At 42.9% G+C, this 6918-nt stretch overlaps 1 protein-coding gene and 1 long non-coding RNA gene across 9 annotated transcripts in view; both read right to left on the bottom strand.

Moving 5' to 3' along the window:
* The window catches only part of PPM1H (protein phosphatase, Mg2+/Mn2+ dependent 1H), a 328683-nt gene that overhangs the window by 257827 nt on the left and 63938 nt on the right, over window positions 1–6918 (bottom strand). The gene's annotated exons all lie outside the window — the stretch shown is intronic.
* The window catches only part of LOC111752891 (uncharacterized), a 52051-nt gene that overhangs the window by 28310 nt on the left and 16823 nt on the right, over window positions 1–6918 (bottom strand). The window lies entirely within an intron of this gene.

Genomic DNA, 6918 nt, shown 5'->3' with positions numbered 1-6918 from the left:
CTGAAGAAATAAAACAAGGACCAATAAAAGTTTCTGGACTTGCATTGTAAAACAAAACACACAAATACAGGAAAGAGAGCAGAAATTCAGGAGATACTAGTGTATCAATCAAAACACAAAACAAAACCACCCTTACAAGTTTTAGCAGACAAGGAAGCTCAATATGCCAATACTAAAGCTGCTAGGGTGGTTATAGGCTCCTGCAGTGCAATGGGTTTCTCTAATATATGACCTTTGGTTTATAATTCTGCCAAAATGATTGGCTAGCCACAATCTTGCAAAGGGACTGGTTATTTACTATGCAAATAGAATGTGTAAAACCACCGGAAAGGATTAAGTGACCTTGTGAGAATAGGTCGATTACTACGTAAATACAGAGGCTATGGTCTACTGAGGGGATTGATCAGTTCCTGGTCTGGCTGGGAGGGTCATGCCTTGAAATTGAATATAAGGGCCAATCCCACAGAGGTTCAGGGGGACCTCACTACCATCAAGATGGGCCTGGAGTAAAGTACATCCTTTGGACCCGGGGTCCCTGCACTGAGAACTTCCTAGTCCAGGAGAGAGAGAGCTGAAACACTGATGACGGCACAAGTGGCAGAGAAATGGTAACAACCACAGCCACAGCAGAGCCCCCATCCAGCAGCACAGAAATGGTAGCAGCAGTACAAGCAGCAAGAACCACAGGACTAGAAGGTGGCTGTGGTGGGCTTGCAGATCCATGGAGTGAGAAAGAGCTGAGCACCTTTGGGTAGGAGGCTTGCTGGCAGAGTAGGGTGCCTCTGGGCACTTGTTGGCGGAGTCAAAGTGCTATAACACTTGCCAGAGGAGGGTAGAGGCCTAGAGAAGTCCTGCAGGTTGGCATGGCCAAGAGAAAGGCTACCTGTTGGAGTGACTGAGAGATGGGCCATTGACTGGCACATCTAGATAAGGCTTTGCCTGTGGGCATGGCCAGGTAAAAGCTGAAAGCCATCCTGGTTGGCAGGAAGCTGACCTGACTGACGAACCGTATCCTGTCTCCTGGGTTGTATCCTGTTATTTCCAAGTTGATCCTGATCCTGACTTGTAAGTTCTCCAATAAACTACATAATGGTGAGTATGCTCTCTGTGAGTTCTGGCCACTGCAACAAATTATCAAACCCAGAAAAGAAGTAGCGCATGCTGTGGAGAGGATGACTGGTGTGAGAAACGGTGAAGAGTTGGAAAGTATGTCTGACCTCCACCTCAGAGGAATCAGCTTTGAGCTGATTCTCGTACCTCCTTGTGGATGCGGGTAAGGTCTGACACCACTAAATTACAGCTCCATTGACAGAAACATGTTTGAGGAAGAGGAAGGTGGTGGTGATCCTCAATCTTGCTCTATTCAAGCCAAATCAGGCCATTTGTTGAATAATGCATTCCGGTTTTACACCTTTAAAAACAGTAGCCTTTCAAAGGAGTGGAGAAAAGCCAATATACTAAGGCAAGTAATCAAGATGGTGAAAAGACTTAAAACCATGTTATATATGGATGTTCAACTCAAAAAAAAAAAAAAAACACAAATGGACATGAGAGCTGTCTTAAAATTGTGTGCTATCAGATGGGAAAGGATAGGTACAGTACCTAATTTGTAGAACCAGCTTCAAGAACAGAAGCCAGCTGTCCAAGGTGAAAAAGGGCTGCCCCAAGAAGTCTGACTTTACCACGATTTGACGTCTTAAAAGGGGGTTGGCTGCCATGTGTCTTAATTTCTTAGTAACAAAATACCACAAAGTAGGTGCGTTTAAAGAATAGGAATTTCTTGTCTTAAAGTTCTGGAGGCTAGAAGTCCAAATGGAGGGCATTAGAGCTATGCTCTTGCTCTGTCAGCAATAGGGGGAGATCCTTTCTTGTCTCTTTCAGATTCTGGCCAACCCAGGCACTTCTTGGCTTGCAGATGGATCCCCAGAAAGTGTCTTCCCCCTGTATGTGACTATTTCTGTGTTTTATAAACCGCCACTCAGAAGGGATTAGGCTTAGGACTCACCCTATTCCTGTATGACTTAATTTAACTGATAATGTCTGCAAAGAAAAACTCCACTTCCCTAAACAGGGTCACATTCATTGGCACAGGAGTTAGGACTTCAACATATCTTTTTAGAGGACACAATTCAATCAAATCAGAACACCAGTTGATAGGAATAATACAGAAAAGACTGTTAGATTTTGACACCTTAGAAATCTGACATTATATAAGCGTCAACGACTAGTTTCTAAATTGTGCCCAGCTGCCTGTAGGCACCAAATTTGATGATGTAACCACCACCTACTATTTTTTAGCACTTACCCACATGCAATGGCTTTCCTTTAGCACATTATCAGGACAAGCTTGAGTCAACCCTTATGCATATCTTAGGTAAAAGCTTTAAGTTCTTTCTGCCCCTAAAATACGCTGTTACCCGGTTTATTTCTCACAGCCCCTTATCTCAGAAACAGGCATATGGTGCTCCCTGACCTAGACTATCTATATTTTGCTCTGATTAGAAATATAGTCTATGCTCAGTCTGAGATAACCATCCTGCAGGCATTTTCTTGGCATAATACTTTTAAATCTTGGCATTATCTTCCTTCCAGGATTTAACATGCTGTGTGAGCAACCTGCTATTATGGGCTATTCTCATGGCCATTATGTCCACAGATGCACTGGGTCCATCTGCAAGGCTTTCTGGTTATAGAACACAGACAAGGAGATACTATTAACACATCCTCACTGCAGCGAGGCACAAAGGCTTCTCACAGAGAATGGCTGCCCCTCACCTATGGAGCAGTCATCACTCCTGGCCAAGTCCTCAATATTTGCCTCTATTACTGCCCAAGCCACTTCTCTAGCCTCACCCCTTACGACCTGTTTTTTTTCTTTCTTTCTTTCTTTCTTTTTTCTTAATATTTTATTGAGTTTTTGGAGAAAGTTTACACAGCAAATTAAGTTCAACAATTTCTACACATATTGTTCTATGACATGAGTTACATTTTCCACATCGTGTCAACATTCTCATTTCCATTCTGGTTGCTCTGTTTCCATTATTCTTGCTTCTCTGCCTGCCCTCCCTCCATTTCATCTTTACCTTTGGGTAAATGTTGACCATTTGGTCTCAAATAGATGATTTTTTTTTTTTAATATTATAAAAGGGGCATAGTACTCACGGGTGATATTATTTATTCCATGGGCCAATCTGTTATTTAGTTGAAAGGTGACCTCTGAGATTACTTATCTGTTCTTACATTTTCCTCTTATGGACTCTCATACCTCTCACCTTTGGTCATGCCTAACAGTGGGAATGCCGTCCCTGTCCCTCTCCTTCCACCCAGTTGAGCTGCTGTCTCCAAGGCTCAAGTCCACAAGCTATCTCCCCACGCAAACGCACCACACCTTCCTCTACTCTTCTAGAATAAAGGCATCTCTGGCAGAGCTCTTGAGTAGTGAAGAATTAACATAACTCAAAGAATTAACCTTGCACTTGGCTACTGGGAGGTGATCTCCAAGCCCTTCAGGTGCCCTGCTTGATAAGAGTGTCTTTGTTCGTTAGATAGTCTAACAGTGTGAATTATGGCAGGGGCTTTGAGCCATGTGGTATCAGCTTGCCCTCTGAGGGACTGGAGACTACAGGTCATCCACATGGGCAGTCAAGCAAATGACTGAGCCTGAATAAAAACTCTGGACACCAAGGCTTGGGTGAGCTTTCCTGTTAGCAATACCCTGTGCATATTCTCACATATCGTTACTGGAAGAAGTTAGGGCTGTCCGTGATCCCAGTGGAAGAGGACAACTGGAGGCTCGTGTTTGGAACGCGCCTGGACTATGCCCCATTTGTTTCTTCTCTTGGCTGTATCCTTTCACTGTAATACACAGTAATTGCGAGTATAACAGCTTTCAGTGAGTTCTGTGAGTCATTCTAGCAAATTTATAGAAACTGAGGGTGATCTGGGGAACCCTGAAACTTGTTGCTGGTGTCAGAAATAAGGTTGATCTTATGGACTGTTCTCTAACCTTACAGCTCCTGTCATTCTGCCTCATCTCATGGCTGTATTCCCAGCACTGGGCACAGAGCAGGCTATCAATAAGTATTTAATGCAAGAATAAATGATTTCCATCTGCTCACCTCTCCCTAAGTTATAATCTCCTTGAGGACAGAAAGCATTTTTTTTCCAAGGCACTCTATAACTAATATCAGTAGACGTTACCATGTACCAGGCACTTCGCTAAGCACTTTATGTAAACAGCCTGGCTTATTTTTTCCCAATCGTGAGGTATACACAATTATTCCTATTTTGAGGTGAAGCAGTGGAGGCTTAAAGTATAACATAGACAAGGCTGGTCAGATTTTAACACCTTGCAAATCTGTCGTTTTGTTATATAAGTGTCAGTGACTATGTTTCTAAATTGTACCCAGTTGCTTGCAGCTCCAGGCACCCACCAACTTTGATGCCGTAGCCGCCGGCTACCACAATAATAATACTTTATTATTAATATAATGGGAGGTTAAGGAATTTGCCTAATGTCACACAGCTAGTAAGTATGTAAAGCAGAGGTCCTATCCCAGACCCCAGACTGTTGGAGAACTTAAAGCACTCTTCTCCTGTGCCTAGCACAGGGCCTCCCTGAGTAGGCAGCCACCACTTCACATCTCCATTGAGTCAATTCCAACTCACAGGGATCCTACAGGGTGAATGCAATGATTCATACTTTCATTCATAGACTGAAATCACTTATTGACACACAAAACCAAAACCCACTGCCGTCATGTTGATTCTGACTCATAGGGACCCTATAGGACAGAGTAGAACTGCCCCATAGAGTTTCCAAGGAGTGCCTGGTGGATTCGAACTGCGACCTTTTGGTTAGCAGCCATAGCACTTAACCACTATGCCACCAGGGTTTCCTATCAACACACAAGAACTGTTTAAATAGAGTGAAACTGTATGGGACACCCAAGAGTGGTTAATAGCATGAAACTGCCATCGACACACAAGAGTGGCTAACAGAGGTTCACTCTACTAGACATTAAATTCCCAGTGGAGACCATAAATTGATTACTATTATTTTGTCTCTGTAGGGATTGGAGCTCAGATAATTTATACAAAGAGTAAGGAAGTAAGAAGTCTGGTGCACTCAATTTTAATGTCTACTACTAGATTTTACATACCTCCCAGTACCTATTTCCTTTTTAAAATGTTATCTATAGGGTCGCTATGAGTCGGAATCAACTCGATGGCAACGGATTTGGTTTTGATTTCTGGCATGTTGAAAGGGGAATAATGCCCTCCTTAACTCCCCTCAAGGTGTTGAATTCTGACCAAATGGAAAGATAATCCACTCAGGGCTCTATCTGAGGTGGCCAAACCTCAGGAGGAAATAATAGGCCACGGTTTGATCACTCATTTGGAACAGCTGGTTTCAATTTTTTGGTTGTCGCTGATTTTAGCTCCTACTCAAGACAGAAGTAGCTTTCATACCTGATGATTTTGTTTTTAATTTGTGTTTTGAAGAACCCGAGGGTTCCTAAGAAAGGTCTCAGGGGAAGGCAGTAGTTAGGGAGTGGGGGCTTAGAGTTTCAAGAAAGATCTGCCTTAAAATAATGGTTCTGGTGTTGGGGAGTGCAGAATTGAAAACCACTGCTTGAGAGTATCAGTGAGATAAAAATACCTTTCCCCATTCACATCACCTGTGATGACCAGGTGGGTGTTGTTCTGTTGGAAGCTTGTCTTTGATAGACAAGTGGATTTTAATTACAAATTGCTTGATCTTGTTCATTTTGTACCCAAATTGTCCTCTTGCTCTCATCCTAAGTGGAGTCACCAGTTAGGATGAGGGGTTTCTTTTTTGCTGTTTTCTTTCCTTATCCTCCTAAGGAGGCTGTGGTGAATCTCCCTCTACCCAAAATAGTTGTAAATACTGTGATTAAATCAGGTGTTCCCAACCACGGCTGCACGGCTAGAATATCCTGTGGCGCTTAAAAAATGGCACTGATGGCCAGCCTGCTCCGCAGGCCAATTAAGTCAGAATCTCTAGCAAGGAGGGTCCTAGCTTGGGCAATTTTTGATGCACAGCCAGGAAGACGAACTGGATTAGACTTTTCCTTTTAAAGTAATCTCTGCCATTGCCAAAAGTTTGCAGGCCTGTAAAACTTTTATTATTGAAGGTCTTTATTTTTCAAAACCTGTTGTTGTCAGGTGCTCTCAAGTTGCTTTATATAGCACTATATATGGAAACCCTGGTGGCATTGCGGTTAAAGCTACAGCTGCTAATCAAAAGGTAGGCAGTTCAAATCCACCAGGCACTCCTTGGAAATCCTATGGGGCAGTTCTACTCTGTCCTATAGGGTAACTATGAGTCAGAATCAACTCGATGACAAGTGGCTATAGCGACTCTATAAACAAAGGAACGAAACACTACCTGGTCCTGCGCCATCCTCACAATTCCTGCTGTGTTTGAGCCCATTGTTGCAGCCACTATGTTAATCCATCCATTGAGAGTCTTCCTCTCTTTCACTGACCGTCTACTTTACCAAGTATGATGTCCTTCTCCAGGGGCTGCTCCTGATAACATGTCCAAAGAACATGAGATGAAGTTTCATCATTCTGGCTTCTAAGGAGCTTTCTGGCTGTACTTTCTTCCAAGACAGACTTGTTTGTTCTTCTGGGAGTCCATGGTATATTCAATATTCTTCACCAACACCATAATTCAAAGGCATCAATTCTTCTCCAGTCCTCCTTATTCACTGTCTAGCTTTCATATACTTATGCGGTGACTGAAAATACCACGGCATTAGTTCTCAAAGTGACATCTTTGCTTTTTAACACTTTAAAGAGGTTTTTACAGCAGATTTGACCAATGTAATACATTGTTCATTTTCTTGATTGCTGCTTCCCTGGGCGTTGATTGTGGATCCAAGTAAAACG

The sequence above is a fragment of the Loxodonta africana genome, chromosome 4 (assembly GCF_030014295.1).
Source record: "Loxodonta africana isolate mLoxAfr1 chromosome 4, mLoxAfr1.hap2, whole genome shotgun sequence".
Classification (NCBI taxonomy): Eukaryota; Metazoa; Chordata; class Mammalia; order Proboscidea; family Elephantidae; genus Loxodonta; species Loxodonta africana.
Note: the sequence above shows the minus strand (reverse complement) of the source record. Positions and strands in the feature narration are given on the sequence as shown.